Source organism: Psammomys obesus, unplaced genomic scaffold, assembly GCF_907164565.1.
Source record: "Psammomys obesus unplaced genomic scaffold, mPsaObe1.curated_primary_1811, whole genome shotgun sequence".
Taxonomy (NCBI): domain Eukaryota; kingdom Metazoa; phylum Chordata; class Mammalia; order Rodentia; family Muridae; genus Psammomys; species Psammomys obesus.
In genome coordinates this window covers 4,621,990-4,639,145 of record NW_026585587.1, presented here as the reverse complement: position 1 = coordinate 4,639,145, position 17,156 = coordinate 4,621,990, and the positions used below count along the sequence as shown (strand labels likewise).

The 17,156-nt window shown below is 41.7% G+C and overlaps 1 protein-coding gene and 1 pseudogene across 4 annotated transcripts in view; one reads left to right on the top strand and one right to left on the bottom strand.

The window, feature by feature from the left end:
- Smyd3 (SET and MYND domain containing 3) overlaps window positions 1–17,156 on the top strand; it is a 522,086-nt gene that overhangs the window by 144,483 nt on the left and 360,447 nt on the right. Inside the window, exon 2 of one of the 4 annotated variants that reach the window (XM_055608861.1) lies at window positions 2,768–2,978. The exons of the other annotated variants lie outside the window; for them this stretch is intronic. The gene's annotated coding sequence lies outside the window, so the exon portion shown is untranslated. The remainder of the gene's footprint in view (window positions 1–2,767; window positions 2,979–17,156) is intronic. 4 annotated transcript variants of the gene reach the window in all.
- On the bottom strand, window positions 8,908–9,015 carry LOC129679068 (small nucleolar RNA SNORA17; annotated as a pseudogene).

Sequence of the window (17,156 nt, the reverse complement as noted above, 5' to 3'; positions counted from 1 at the left end):
CTATCAGAACCCTTCAGGCTTCCTTTGTCATCCATTTCCCATGACCTAGCCCTGCCTTATTTCTCTGTTTGCTCTCTGCATGGGTTATATTGCTTAAAAACTGCCTTTGTCTTGCATCCCACTTAATGTTAGCTGTAAAGTAAAACCCACGGCATATAAGGACTGTTCTTTAATCCAGGCTTTTGGGGAGCCTGGTCCATTAGGGACAGCCACAGGAGATATGTCTTTCCATACAGGAACAGGGTTCTTTCTCTTGGGACAGCCGAGCGGTCTGTGGTTCATGTAGAGTAATCCACCAGGGCCTGGAGGATGCTGGGCTGATGGAGGTGGTCTGTTTGTGGTCAGGAAGGACTAGGCAGCAGCTTTATTTGTTGCAGTAAGATGTGGCTCTGTGGTCTTGGTAGTTGATAGTTAGCTCTGGCTGGCTGTTGTGTTCTGAAAATGCTTACTGTATTTTGTGTATGAAGCCTCTGTTTTTTTGTGTTTTTTAAACAATTTGTTTTTTAAACAATTCTATAGTAGTTTTATTTGGTACAGAATACACCCTCCACAATCTATTATGTTAAAACAATATAATTTATTCTATCTCAGTGTCTAAGGGTGAGGATCCATGCCTGATTGGATGTTGGGGTGAAGACGCCTCAGGGCTGTCATCAAGATGGCACTGAGGCTGAGTCCTCATCTGGGAATCTGGGAATATATATATATATATATATATATAGTGTGTGTGTGTGTGTGTGTGTGTGTGTGTGTGTGTGTGTGTGTATGTGTATGTAGGACCCAAGGACCTAGCCTCCTGATTTTGTTTTGTTTTGAGGTGGTGTCTTTCCATATAGACCAGGCTGGCCTTGGTCTCACCATCCTCCTTTCAACCTCCCCATGGCTGCAGTGACAGGTGCTGGCTTCCACCCATGACTTAACCTAATTTTTTTCTCCTTTCTCTTCCTCGTTTTTTCCTTTCCACTCTGTTCCCTTTCTTCCCTTTCCCCCATCTCTTACTGTTTTTCTTGGTACTAGTGACCCACCTTGGACCTAATATATGCTAGACAGCCATTCTACCACCGAGCTGCACACTCAGCGCCTGCCCCCTCCATCTTGTTGTTTCCTAAAGTCTACCACAGTTGCCAGATATCCCTGTGCTGTTCTTTGCCATATAGTTTACCTGCTTGGTCAGGCAGGAGGCCTGCGATCCAAGTTTCCTAGCAAGACAGAATTTTATGCACTCTGTCGTTATCACAAGAGTGACACACAACCTTTGTCATATATTGTTGGAGAGAAGCAAATCACTGCTTCTGCTCACACTCCAGGGGAGGGGGCGTGAACACTGGGAGGCAGGGGTCACAGTGGGGACACCCTGGCACACCCACCCCACCCGCACCCCGGCTATGTCAATGGAAGTGAAGAAGGCAAGCAGAGAGCTTGGGAAAGCGGAGTGCCTAAGAGGAGACCATGCCTGGCTTTCCCATGGCAGCATTTCTAGTCATCCAGGCTGATGTAAGGCTGCAAAAGCGTCTCATTGTTGTTCCTCATTTACCTTCTGTTCTAAAGGCTCCTATTGTCTTGATGCCTTTGTCTTTCAGTAAATTTAACTGTGTAGTTAGATGGGCATGTAAATGTGCATACCCATGTCACTAACCATGACCGTGACCACAGCCACCACTGTCGCCATCGACAACAATATCTAGAGTATTCAATCACCTTCAGATTTCCAGATCACTTTCGGGTGACAATCCTTCTGTATCTGGCTATAGTAACCATTGATCTGCTTTGGGCTTATACGTTAATTAGCTTGCTTTTGAATACCTGGTCTGCCTTATTTCACGTAATACTGTGACTTTTCTCATCCCCATTGTTGCTTGTGCTCTTCTACACAGAGTGGCAGATGTATGGGTATGATGCAACTTGCATATCTTGTCATCTGCCAATGAGCATTTGTATTCTCTTTAGTGATTCGGAACTGTGGCCAATGCTGCTATGGATATTCAGGCACAAATCCTTGTGTGGACATATGGCTTATTGCTCTCACATAAACACCATTAATGAAATCACTGGGTCATATAATAAGTGTATTTTTCAATTAACAAGATAGTGCCAAACTATTTTCCAATGTGATTATGCTCTTTTGCATTCCCAAATGCAACATACAAGGTTGCCAATAGGCTGCATCTTCACCACGACTTCATATAGTCTCTCTTTTTAATTTCACCCCACAGAATGCATGGACAGTGACAGGTGTGGTGGTTTTAGTTTGCGTTTTACCCCCCCCCCCCCATTTCTCCCTTTTCTTTTTTCTCTTCCTACTCTAAGCTTTGAATCTACCTGTGGGTCCTACATGTGCTAGCTCTGTTACTGAGCTATACCTTCAACCTTAATTTGCACTTCATGATAATAAATATTGTCAAGCATTTCATATAGACCTTTTGGCCATTTATATATCTCCTTTCACGAAACCTTGCAATTCCTTTAAGGTGGTCCAAACTGGATGGATTTATTTTAGCTGTTCATATTCCCAAAGTGGTACCGCCCTTTTTATGCAGTTGCTCACGTACTAATTTATGGCATATATTAAACAGCCACCAGATACTAATTGCTTTATACACATTGCCTGGTATACATATCTTCATATCAGCCCTATGATGTTATCCCCTTATTATGGATGGAAAGTTGAGACCTAGAGAGATCGAGTAACCTGCCTGCCATGATCAGGCTAATAAAGAGTGAAGTTAATGTTTAAACTTGGGTGTCTGACTTCATGTTTATGCCCTAGGCCAGGACGAGGCACATCACATCTGTGTTAGGATAGTACACCTGAGTAGCTGCAGTGGGGATGTCCCGATCATCACAGCACATTTGCTGGCCACTGCCCTTGACCGGCATGCTCTACTCTCCCTGGATCAGCAGTGTGGCCAGGCCATGAGGAGAGACATCCGCTCTTCCTAGAAGCGACCTCCTATGACAGCAGACTCTTCTCAAAATAAGTAAGTAGTGCACTAAATCCTCCGACAAAGATAAAGACTGAAAACTGAGAATGCAGTAGCACTTACCAGGTATTCTAGAGGGACCTGGAATTTTCTGTGTAAATGTGAGGCTGTGCGACAGATTCCACACAGGTGGTATTCTTTATCCCCGTGCTGGTCTCAGTAGTCTCCTGTGCCTTGGGCTTAGCATTTCTGGGGACTCTTTTGAAAATTTGAAGTCTGGTCTATACAGAGAACAAAGGAGCAGATCAAGACGTTAGTTACCAGTGCTCTCTGATTTGGCTGCTTTCACGCTGTCCTTGTCTGTGAAGAAGCATTTAATTTCATAGGGTTTATAGGCTACTCAATAAAATTTGGCTGAGTTTGGACTGGTTGGGGGAACTGTGTGCTTCAGTTAGTGAAAATCTTGAGTTATACAATTTCAGAAGGTCACAGGGTTGCTTTCAATTATGTACAATAATTTAGATTTTTTTAATGCATGAACAAATGTACACACTTGGAGAATGGAGTCCACAGCGTCCAGCAACAGTGGCTTGAAGCGAAGCCCCAGAAATAAACATCGGGTTCGATGTCAGTGCGCGGCTCATTCTTTCTATAAAAGTCAGGCATTGTGAGAAGTCCAGATGTGAAGCTTAGAATAATAAAACCAGAGAAAGAATACATCAGAGATTTGTAAAACCCAGTTAATATGGAAGTAATTAACTATGGGAATCATGGTATGTTCTTTGACAATAACCTTGAAACTTCATTTTTGTGTCTAATGACTCATGGTCTCATAAAAAAAAGAAGGGGAAAATATGCTCTCAGGCAGGATATGAAGAAGTTTTGAGGTTTTCTCTTTTCTGATTTGCACACACAGGAGGTATTCAACTCATAATGTCATATTATGGGTTGAAGAAAAGCATGGCAGTATTAGAGGAAGGTTTAGCTTTAATGCTTTATATAACAAATTAATAGAAGTAGGCAAATTTTCTTGCTTTACAATATAAAAATTAGAAAAAAAGAAATAAACACAAATCAAACAGAAGAAGAGAAGTAATGACAATTAAAAAGAAAACCAAACTAGGTGGTGATAAATGAAAACAAAACAGAGAAACACTTGAGTCCAGGCATGGTTGCACATACCTTTAATCCTAGTGTTTGGGAGGCAGAGGCAAGCAGATCTGTGTGAGTTCAAGCCTGGCCTGGGCTACAAATTGAGTCCAGGACAGCCAGGGTTCTATTATACAGAGAAACCCTGTCTCAAACAACAACAACAACAACAAAGCGAGAGAGAGAGAGAGAGAGGCACAGACAGACAGACAGACAGACAGAGAACATGAATGAAACCAAATGGTAGAGCTTTGAAAAAATCAACATGGCTAACCCATTGGCTCCATTGAGGGGTGGGGAGGAAGGGGTGAGGAGAGAGGGAGGGGGCAAGGGCAAAGAGGGATTTTGCTCAGATTGTTAATTGAAAGTGGAAATATTACTACTTATTATTAATGGAAAAATTTATAAAGGAATTTGAAGAGCTAGTCCTTTGCCAAGAAATTAGGTACCTGGGTCCGTTTGATGAATTACAAGAATCAAACAAAAAAATGTGTACTGATACTAAACATGATAAAATAAATAGAAAACTTGAATAGAACTATAATTAAAGTAGAGATTCAATCTAGGAAAGACATATCCCAAACAAGAAAGGCTCTAATTAATTAGCTTCACAGCTAAATTTTATTAGGCATTTAAAGAATGAACACAAATGATCAGATTTTTTTTTTTTTTTACAGAAAATTACATAGCAGGGAAGCCACCCAGCATCACCTGGATACCAAAGCCAGATAAGACCACTACAGGAAAAGGAAACTATAGCCCTTGTGACCTTATGACCATGTGACATAGTCCTCAGCAGTACACTGTCAAGCTAGATTCAACAGCATAGTAAAAAGGATTTATATTATAGTGAAATGAGATTTTAGTCCTGGAATGCAAGGCTAGTTTCACACATAAAAATCCATGCAAAAAAAGCATTTCCTAAAACTTAACATTTCAGGAGCTGGGAATATAAGGAAACTAGCTTAGCGCCATTCCAAAAAGTCGAAGCTTTATAACAGAATGCTCAAAGACTGATGAGTTCTGTACGGGGACTGTTTTTACCACTTCTGCTCAGCCTAGTGCCAGCATCTTAGCCAGATTAGGAAAGAACAAGAACTAAAAGATGTCTACACTGGAAAGGAAGAAGTGAAACAATCTCTGTTCACAAAGCCATATAAAGTTATGTGGAGGAAACCCCGAAGGTTCCATGAAAACTGGGCAAAGTTTAGAGTAGCCAAAATTGATAACTACAGCCAAGTGCAGCCAAGTTCTCCACCCCTGTAAACCAACAACTCTGGAGGCAGAGGAGGAATGTGGCAAGCTTGGGGCCAGTCTGGGCTATAGAGCAAGATCCTTTCACGCACACAAGCACACACACACAAAAAGTGTGAAAGTAATCTACAGACTAAAAGTACAGGGGATGGACTAAAAGTACATCTTGTCCCATCTTTTCAATGCTAAATTATATGGAGGGATGTTACTGAAGGTTGTTCTGGGTTGTGAATGTTTTATTAACCCTGAACTGTATGCTTATAATAATATTATTTCAATAATGTCTGTCTGTCTGTCTGTCTGTCTGTCTGTCTATCTATCTATCTATCTATCTATCTATCTATCTATCTATCTATCTATCTGCCTACTTTGGTTTTTTTTTTTCCCTATAAAGATTTTATTTTAGAACAAAATTTGTTTTTTCTTTTTATTAAGCAAAGAGGATGGACATTGGAGGAGGGAGAAAACAGGGAACAGGACAGGAGCCTACCACAGAGGGCTTCTGAAAGGCTTTACTTTGGTTTTTTGAGACAAGGTTTTTCTTTGTAGCCCTGGCTGTCCTGGACTCACTCTGTAAATCAAGCTGGCCTTGAACTCATAGAGATCCACCTGCCTCTGCCTCCCTGGGCACTGGGATCAAAGAAGTGTGCCACCATGGCTGGATTTTATAATTATTGAGGCAGTAACTTCAGGTTATACATAGCTTACCACACTAAAACATCTTGAAAAAGATCCAGTTTCAACCCAGGACTTTTGAAGCTATTGTACTTTGAGGAGTGAGTACTTTGCCATAAATTCACGGCATTAAGAATGAACTTCAGTTAATAGAGTATGTTGTATACATTTTAAATATATGTGAGTAAAGCATGTGTCCAGTTTATTCAGAATTAAGAGGGCAGGGTATGATAAGGGTCAACTCTGTACTAAAGCTACTGCTTATGTTTATAATATTAAATGATTTGGTTAAGAGAGAAACTCATCAAGTTCACTCTTTGCTTGAAATTACTGTGCTTGGCCTTCTGTGGCTGTGCTCCTGGATCTTAGTGGATGTTGAGGATAAGCCTCCCCGAACACAGAGGAATAACTAACTTGGCCAGATAAATCCAAGGATCATCCTGTGGCATGGGGGGGAATAGGATGAAGTTAGAAACTGCACAGAAGTCGATTCTTCGTCTCACCGTCCCCAAGTATCTTCCGCTCTTCAGCTTCCTGACATAGGCTATGAGATTGTAATATTCATAACACAGTGTAGAGAGGGTTGAATTCATTCATGTAGCATGGAAGCTGTGATACTGAGACGTTTGTATAGGTTAGCATGTCTTCGTTGTATCTGTTGCATCTAGTGAAATGCCTTGTTTGAAGTCAGCTTTAAAACAAAAGGGAACAGGGTCACTTCTGAAGTGGACAGACTTAACCCTTGACCTCAAAGGCTGCAATTTAGGTTACTAGTACAGTGTATTTTGTGACCTTATGCGTATTCAGGGGGATGGGTGAAGGGGTGGTTTTATTCCTTAACATCAAACACACTTGTTGGATTTTAATGATCTTGTTGTAGTATTGAGGTCCTACAACTTTACAGCTTTTCATTTTTTGCATAAACCTTTTAAATTCTTCCATTTTTTCACATTAGCCAAGTCATACGCTTACTGGTGGTGTAAATTAGAGACCATTTTGTTAATAATGATACCAGGATAAATTGATACTTTGATAAGATATATAGGAAACATTTTAGAAACAGAAGCTTCCAAAAGCCCAAAGAAATCTGGGCCTGTCAGTTTGCAAAACCTCATACCCAACAATGGTAAATATGTGAGGCTTACTCTCTTAGAAAAGGCAAAACGGAATCAATGGAGCTAGGAATAGAAGAATCTTTTTTTTAACTTTTTTTATTGGTTCTTTGTCAGTTTCACACCATACACCCCAATCCCACTCATTTCCCTTCTCATTGTGGAAGCTGTAGTGTATCACAGTGTGTCCACACTTCTTTGCTTGCAAATGTTCCTTGCAGTGACTCACTGGTCTGGTACGTGGTCATTGGCTTCTTCCACCCTATCAATGCTGAAACCTCACTGGGACTCCTCTCAGATATCCTGTTGTTGCCTGTGTCATGGAGGTCCTGTAGCTTTGGATCTGCAGCACCACTCACGCACTCCAGCAATTCATCAATGGGGTAGATGTGTGGGCCACTTCACAGCCCTGGATCTGGACCTGAGAGGTATCCAGCTGGTCAGCCAGCCAGCTCTCCTGGTCTCATGCCCCTGGGCTGGTTCACCACCAAGGAACGTCTCCATCCAGGGCCATCTCTACTCTGTTGCCTAGGCAAGGTGTGCGGCCTTGCCTGTTCTCCTGAGTGTTGCAGTGGGTGAGGGAATTGGCGGTTCTTCCAGTGTCGTGATCCTGGACCAGCTTTCCTGCTGCCATAGTGAGAGACACGTGTGGGGAGAAGGACACCTCCATCATCTGTGCACTGCCCAGCCAATAAGAGGCAGGGCTGGCTCTCCTGAGCTCACGCCATCAGGCCAGCTCACCTGCAGTCCCCACCCCCCACCCCACCACCCATTGCCAGCTCTACTGTTCTGCCTAGGCAAAGTTCGGGGCCTGATTATCAGACTGCTGTAGCAGATGAGGGGCAGGGATAGCTCTCCTGCTTTCATGATCTTAGGGCCAGCTCTTCAGCCTGCCATAGGTGGCAAGGGGCACGGGTGGAGGAGGACATCTCTCCTTCCCATGGCAGATAAGTTTCAGAGCCAGCTCTCCCATGCTCACACCCTCACAGCCAGCTCACCCTTGCTCCCCACCACCAGGGTCACTCGATTGTGTTGCCCATGCAAGGTACAGGGCCTGCTCTCTGGAGTGCTGGTTAGGGGAGGTCTCAGCTCTCCTGCTCTCCTGCCCTCAGGGTCAGCTCTCCTGAGGTGGGGCCAGTTTTGTATAGTCTTCAGACATCAAAACATGTTCCTGTGTAGCAGCCTAGGCCAAGGATGTCTGTCTGGTCTTTGTTGGTAGCAGACCATTGCTGCTACAAGGCCATGGACCCAGACATGGCTCCCGGAGGCAGCATAGGTCAGGACCCCACCACAGTCCCAGGTTGCCTTACAGGTTACTCACAATTGGCTGTTCCTCACTACCCTTGAGTCTCCAGTTCTGCCTCTCTTCACTGTGCCCACAGCCTTCTGTTTTTCTTTCTCTTCCATTTCACCAACACGTACTTTCTCCTCTTAGTGACACTGGGGTCTCTGCATGTCTGGGGTCACCTCAGGAGTGGTCTCATGAGTACTATGCCTTGCTCGTACACTAGGCTGGAGGTCATTTCAGGCTAGCTTCCTGTCCGGGCCCCATGGTGCCAGTCTGGTGGTTGTTTCAGGCTTGCTCCTCTGCAAGCCAGTCTGAGTGGCCACTTGCAAGGGTCGTCCTCTGTCTCCCGCTCACTCCAGCTCAGGTGGAGTTCTTCCAGTCAGGCTTGCTTCCAGTGTGGGTCTGGCTGGCACCAGACTGGTGATCATCTTAGGCTAGCTCTGGCTGGCCCCCCGGGGACTGGACTGGTGGTGGTCTCACGCTCATACTTTTTTTTTTTTTTTTAGGGAATGTTAGGCTACTAATCATTCAGACATCCATAGGTCAGAGCATAGATCTAGCTTTTCCCTTCTCTGCCACCTACTGACATACATGAGACAGACCATCCAAGAACAGAAGAGTCTTTATGTGAGAAGCAGGACTTGAGTTTGACCGAAAGTGTTCTCACTTCTCAGGAAGCCTCACCAGGCATGCACCAGCGTCCAAGGTGTGGTCTCCGCTTCTGAATTCCTGTCCAACATGGCTGTCTTTAGAGCATGAGGAAGATTCAAAAAGTCTGAAGGTTTGGAGGCATGGCCTAGGTAGCGGATTTTTTGAGGGTTTATAGGCAAGGACTGGCTAGTGGGTTTTATTTGTTTTTGTTTTTGACTTAAAGAGATTTCTACAAGTAGGGAATTGGGGAGGAAGAATTCTAAGTAAAGGCTCTTATGTGTAAATACTCAGTTCTTTGATAAGATCTGTCTGTACCAGAAACAGTTTGCTGGTGTTGTGAGAAGTACTCTAAGTACATTCTAATGATAATTTGAGAATGTTTCCCCAAAGTACTATTTTTATGAGAGTGTAGGGATTTGCTTATTAACTGAGAATAATAATAATAAAAAATCCCATTTTTCCTGTTTTAGAATTAGGCCAAGAATATAGATTTGCAGCTGTTTTATCATCTGATAAATAAATTTCCAGTTCTTCGCCTTCAAGTTGTATATTAATGAATGCATATTTGCTTTGTAGGTTACCTAGGCAATATTTTTACTTTGGCTCATCTCCTTTTGGCCCAAGCTATCTGTTCACTGCTTTGTATTCAGCCCATGCAAATTTATTTTAATGTGGCTCTATTTCATCTTTAATCAGGCAGGCAAGTATTCTAATAAAAAGTTTCAAAGTGAATATTTTATGGCCTAGTACTAAATATATACTTTATAACTTTGGGAAGAGCCATTTGTCAGGTTCATAAAATGACATATCACCCCCAGAAATAAAATTACTCTGGGAGATTTAATGAGAAAGAATTAAGATGCTGTGGAATAGAGAAGAACAATATTATTTTTTTTAGTTTATATTTTTATATGGTATTATACTTCTTTTGAGTTTTTAATTGAATATACATCCTTTTTTGTTACTGGTTTAAAGACTATTTAACATTATAATGTTTTCCTTAAATCATTAGTGAGATTTGACATTACAATAATCAAATTGTTTAGCCAACATTAGCTGTCTATTAGATTTTTTGAGGCTTAGGGGGAGCTAATTTTGTGGCATTTCAGTCATTTGCAATAGTGGACTTAGTGATTCAAAACAACATGTTTAGAAGGGACTGTTTTGGTTTGGGAACTCAGAGGAAGGCAATGCTGATACTCTCAGTGTGGTTTGGACATGGCGTTTAAGCTGGACCCATAAAGATGAGGATGTTGCTATTGTATGGAGAAGATAAAATGGGAAACAAATGGAGAATACATCGTTCCCAGGAATGCTACTTCCATGTTATGTCACCAAGAATTGCTGAATCAATCAGGTACCATAACCTTTGCTATGTGGTGAAGATAAAGTTTATTACATGATTAGCGGTTAAGGATGGATTACAACAGAGCCAGTGAAGGGGTTCCCCACGAGGCCTGCTTGAAATCAGGTTTTTAGCAAATAGAGTTGAGAAAGTGAACCTTGAACATATGATACAAATTTAGTATTCTCAGGAGGCAAGTCAGTAACATATGGGATTGAAATTAAATGATAGCAAATGTGTGGACCTTAAGTGACAAATTAACTCACATGGGATAGAAGATACTTAAACCTGTAGTTTGGGAGAAACATCCATGATCTCATTAGCTGAAAGATTGTTAGTGTAGGGGATTGAGACCAATGTTTATTTGCTTTTATACAATTCCACTTACAAAGTAGGCGTTGTGAAAGCATTTGTAATAGTCCTTTGGTCCATCTAGATTTTTCACAGGCTGTGTAAGCAGGCCAGGCTCATTTATTGTGACCGGATGCCATCTTGCTCTTGACAGGTCTGTTCCTTCAGCTGGTTTGCTGACTTCCCAGCCATGCTTCATGTTTCTGGGTTGGTGTCTACTGACACATCCCAAGGACTGTCATCCCTGAAGGGGCCTCTGTAGTCTGAATGTTTCTGTTTTTATTTCATGTGCAGCTTTCTCAATTGGATTATTTTCATCGTCTTTTATACTTTATTTCCTCTCTGACTCATCCTTGGAAATATTTAATTCCTCTAAAGAAATAATGGTGAACTTATTAGCTTCTCTTCAGAAATCTCTCCGCATTTTGTGTGACCTGCCATCTTGTGGTACCACATGCCATGGTGTGGTACAATGCCTGCTGGAATGTGGTCTGTCCCACTGCTGGATTTGTCCTGACCTAGCGTGTTCCCCACCTCTCTGAGCTCAGTTCCTAGGTCCCCACTGTAGAGGTGGTAATTCGCTATCTCAGCAGGCCAGGAGGTGTGTCTGTCTCCTTGTTAAATGCTTGACGAGTTGTTGGCATTTAATAAACATTATTCTTTCTGTCTCAGTGTCCTTAGACATAAAATGGATTTTTAAATAAGGCATGTGATTGGTATCTTGGCTTATAATTACTTTTGTGATGGTTGCAGGTGAATGTTTTGAAAGTTTTGACTTTCAAGCATTGTGTCTCTAAGGCTGCTTCCCCCTTTCTCCTCCTTCCTTTCCTTCCACTGGAACACTTAGGCCTTTCAAGAGCTCTTCCTAATCAGTTTTACTAATTTTGTTAATTAAAAGTTAATAATTATTTACATTTTCTCTGCATGTTCCTAGAGCATGGAACCTCTTGGTCTGTTTTCTCATCTTTTACCTGTTCACTCGTCAGTCTGCTGAGAACCTTCTCCATCCAGCTCTGCTTGCCTTACTTTTTCTGCTACAAGTGGGCATAGTTGGTTTCCCCTCTCTCTCTGCTCGGAGTTTGCCCTTTTACTTCCCATGGATTTGGTTCTGATTGATATGGGGTTGATCATTTCCCATTTTCTTATCCAATAAACTGAAATCTACTTCAGAACCAGGACACGTGTGACGAGGCTCCCTCTCACAGAGTTGTGCGGCACCCATGGGATAGAACTAGTCAGTGGAGGCAAACAGCAACAAAAGACTTTTTGACTGTGAAGTAATGACAGAAAAGTACTGCACAACACGGTTCAGAGTCGATTGGAATGGTGTATGTTTGGGAGAGTATGAGAAGGTTTGAAAGGTAGAGTGGCCTCTGGATCGTCAGATCACACACACTTGGAACAGCTGCGGAGCACATGACTTGGTACACCTGGGCGGAAGTATCGGCATCAGCCTGCATCCATTTCCTCTTGGATTCTGTTTGAAGCGCTAGCTTTTGCCAACTGCTGGGAGACAGTCATAATTAATGAGGCAGTTTATCTTTTTAAAAACTATATTCTTTAAATATACTATAGTTGAGTTAAAATATATTTTAAGGGATATGAGTCTGGACCTAAACATTCACCTGTATTTTATTGTGTGGAGACAAGTCCTCTAACACGGAAATCCAATGACGTTTTGTTGAGAGTGTGCTATGGTGCAGATTCATGCTGAGTCTTAGAGGATGCTGTGTCACGGTGGACAGAGAAGTGGGCTCATAGCGAAGGTACTGTGTGAGGCAGAGCACCAGGCAGAGGCAGGAACTTCATAGAAATATTTGTACCTAGAGGAAGAAATGGAACAGGAATGGTAGTGTGTTTGTGCTGAGCAATTACTTAATTTTTCTGTTTCTTCATTTGAAACAAAGAAATTATAAGATCCAATTCAGAAGGGTTGAGCTAAAATATGGCAACATGCCCAGAACTGTGTCTGGTACAAATTAATAGATAATTAATAATTGTTAGTTCAACAGTGAAAAAATAACATGTCCCTGGTCCCTAGCAGCGTCAGCCTTTAAAATTGGGTTGTGTGTGCACTGTGGAATTGCAGTTTGATTCACATATGTCTGTGTTTGCCTTGAAATCCTGTGTAATCATCACTGGTAATCCAAGAACAACACACACACACACACACACACACACACTCCTATACACATGTACACTCACATTTTAATTATTTCCTTGTCCTGTTGGGAGAAAAATCTGTTAAAGTTGTTGCTTAATACATGAGACGTTCTTAGATGCCTGTTATAATCACTGAAGTACTTGAGCAATTGCAGGCAGCGGAATTACATTACTGGAGGAAAGGCTGCATGCAGAAATAACATCCATTAGTACTGAATTCCAATAGTTTATTATTTTTTAAATATTCCACCGCTACCTGGAGTGTGATGATACTTGTTTGGTGATGGGACTGGGGTTTGAACATGGCAGGTGACCTTTCAGTCTCTGAGCTCCAGCCCCTAGCCCTGGGGTGTGATCGCTGGAGATTTACTGTAACAAGAATGAAGCTGGTGAACAGCTCACTTGTTTGTTTGTTTGTTTTTTTAAATTCTTCTTTTATTGTTGTTTTTGAGTCGGGGTCTTACTGCCTCAGACTTACTGCCTCAGAGATCCACCTGCCTCTGCCCCCTCAGTGCTGGCACTAAAGGCGTGTGACGGCGGACCTGGCTGAGTGCCCAGTGTTTAACAGACCCTTTCCTATTTGGAAGAACATAATCTCTGCCACTCCTTCTGGAGTGTGGCAAACTGATTCTTTGTGGCTTATTTTTGTGAATGATTGCTTATGCCAAGTGAGGAAGCAAACTGTCCTCACTTGCGTAGGTCAGTGATTTATGATAAATCTCACTAAGTGAGCTCAGGCTAGCCTCAAACTTATGCTCTTTCTGCCTAAGATTCCCCAGCACTGGGATTACAGAACATGCCACCATGCCCAGGTAATAATGTGTTTAGACTTTCTCTTATCATCAGGTGAAGATTAAAATAGCCATTTTATACATAATTGTATATATCCCATAATGATGACATTTCTGTATTTATTGAATGTCATCTTTTGAAAATATTTTGTCTTTACTCTAAGGGAGTAAACTTATTTTCTGAACTTACATTATCATTAAACCTTAAAATTCAATGACTATAAAGTAGCATTAAAGCAGCAGCAAAATTCATTAAATTTAAATTGCTTTTAAGTAAATTTTCAACCTTCTTAGATATACTCTTGAGTTATAATAGAAATGTCAAATAACATAAAATTCAAGACACTTCTAGTTCCATATTGAGCCTACAGAGTATTAAATATTAAATGTTAATTTATTTCATGCTACTGGGAGGTCAAAATGATTCAGTGTTTAATGAAAAAAGATACAGTTACTTGATGGCTTTTCTACATTCTGTAACAACTGTGTTTGTTTATACCAATTAACAGGGTTTGTTTTGGTGAGCATATTTCAGTGTTATTAGGCCATATATGAAAATAGTTATTTTAGATAAATTCAACATCTGAAATTGATAACTCTCAAAATTAAAATTTTTACCTCTTTTGTAAAATACAGACTTTTTTTTAGTGAAGGAAATGAGGCAGTCATGATAGACATTAGACGTGGATGAATTGTACCTGGCAAATTTAAGAAAGGTAGTGAAATGTTCTAAATGAACCTGGAAAGAGAATATTGCCTTAAACAAGTGGAATACTGTTATGCCCAGTTCACGAACCCCAAAAGACCAGGAATAAATAGACTCCACTGTAAACACATGAGGTTTTTTAATTGTATATGCGTTCAAGCATGGGGCGCAAACCTTCTGTGGAAACAGGAGAGGAATGTGGCCCAGAGGTCTACAGGTGCAGAGTTTTTAAAGGGAAAAAAATAAAAAAACGAAAGCAGGGACTTACATGCATTGGTATTACATGATTGGGTAAGGGAAACTGACGTTTGAAATGATTGGCCCATTTTGGGCGCCAAGACTACATGGCGGGGAAAGAATGCAGTAAGGCTAGTTCTTCCCTTCAGGGCAAGACATGTCTCCTCCTAGCTAGCCTTTAAAACAATACCCACTGATTTTTAAGTCTTTGGTCTCTCAATATGAATTAGACACCTTTAGAGTACATCTGTTTGTTTTTGTTTTATATTTTAGAGTCAGTGAGGTTATATGTTTTAATGTGTATGAGCTGGCATGAATTATTTATACCCATGTACTTTGGCTGTTTAAATATGTAAAATGAGGGTCTGGAGAGATGGCTCAGTGAGGACCAGGGTTCAGATCCCAGCAGTTGGAAGATGGGCAGATCCTCACTGTCGCTTGCAGCAGCACCATGCTGGTGGACTAGGTAGTGCTCCAGTCACGAAGTGACTCTCCCGGAAGGGGCTTTGCACCTGTCGTTTACCCTTGAATGTGCAGAGATGCTCTTATTTGAAGTCATCTCTGCCACTTTCCTCTATCAGAAAACGAAGCCATCCTCCCTCCTGTGCAGTGTCTTTATCCTGTCCCAATGACCCAGCTCCACCAGACCCACAGCACACTTCCACTGCAGCCCTGACACCCTCCTCCCACCAGGTCTGTGTGGATTCCGTCTGTTGGTTTCGTCTGTGTTCATCATATCTGAGTCAAACTCTCAAATCCATACATATGGTTTCATGCAGAAAATTCTCTTTTGAATTCTCAAAGTATTTGTTGTGTCCTTTAACTTTGATTGCTTAATTAGGCACAAGGTCTCCGTAGCTCAGGCTGGCCTGGATCTGTGCAGCTCAGGCTGGCCCCAGTGCTAGGATCACAGCAAGAACTACCTCTCCTACTGCGTGTTTATCTTTTAAAGAGCTGAAGTTAGGTAGTTGACTTAAAGTCTTCATTTTGATTGATTGGTGCGTTAAAGTTCGTGTCATTGGAACGTCCTTGCCCTTTAAATGTTTGGTTTAGGACAGTTGTAGTTACAGTCTAGCATGCCCTCCTCATCTTTCAACAATATACTTTTTTTTTTTCTTATCTTGTTTGAGAGAATTCTAGATGCACCAAAGTTGTCTCGGGAAATGGAGCCTGAGTCTGCCATCTGGGCAGTGTCCTCACCAGTTGTGATGTCCTAGGAATGATGTCATTGACAGGCCGCGCTCGCCACATTTACTGTCACATACACATACAATGGCACCTTCTGTTTTGCTGTGAGTTTACCTCTTGAGCCTGGTGAAGATTTGCTCTCATGAAATCAAGCTCTCGCTCAGGAACTGCAAACACTCTGCGTGTTCACACCTGGCTTGCGCGAATCGTCTGAGCTGAGTTTGATGACTTCAAATGCACTAAAAATCATATTCTGGGCTCATTTGTTTTCTTCAGGCCGATACAGTATGACAACTAAATTTGTCAAGTGGAAGTTGAAGATGTGAGTATTGGACTATGAAAATGAAGTTTCTGAGAAGCCACAGTCATCATAGAGTGAGAAAACCCGGGTAGTGTTCCAAGTGTGTGTGAGACAACAGCTTAGAATTAGCGTCAAGGCTGAGGAAGACAGGAACATACAGAAGTCGTTTTGAATTTTAGATTTCATGATGAGATTTTTGAGACAGTTTCTGTGATGTGACAGGAAAAGAGGAGCGAGAATTGCATTTGAATTCATTCTGCAAGTTCTTAGAATTACGAATGAACTCAAGAATCTAATTGTGTCACAGATAACATGAAGGCTGCCTGGGGAGAATGCTCACAGCAGACCAGAGGCAAGATATATGTAAAAGGGCAAGTGTGTGTGTGTGTGTGTGTGTGTGTGTGTGTGTGTGTGTGTTTCTAACTAGTATGCTCATAGAACTTCCTGTTTCTTTAAGAACAGTTAATGTAGCAAAAGGCTGTGCAGTGGGGCAGTATAACTATGTTTATTTAACTGGTAAGCCAAAGAAGTTTTGGTACAGAGTTTCTTCTTTTTTAAGGAGAAAGAGGAACCCTGTTTTGTAGATGGCTGTCATGCTGTGGCCCAATTATCAAATATAATTTAAATGAAATTTTTTATGGAGCCTATTTTTGGAAGCATTTTATCCCAGAAATTAAAACATAAAATAACCCCAACAGCAGCTGTATAGGGTTTTATACCAGGCAATTTCCATGAATTAAAACCTAGAATAATTAAGTTTGGGGGTTAATTTGTGTCTTTTCTGTGTTCTCTATACAGGATTGGATAATACTGTCATTGCCACTAATTTATTTGCACTTTACAGTCCTTATGTCTTGCTCATGGAACTTCAGGAAAACACCTCAAAGCAGCAGGAGGTCAGAGACGCACAGCTCACCCAGGGGTCACGCTAGGGATTTCAGAGTCAGGCCACGAGCCCTCTCCTTAAGGACATTCAGGGCAGGAGAGCCTGGTGAAGCACAGAGCACATTTGATTCACGCCAGA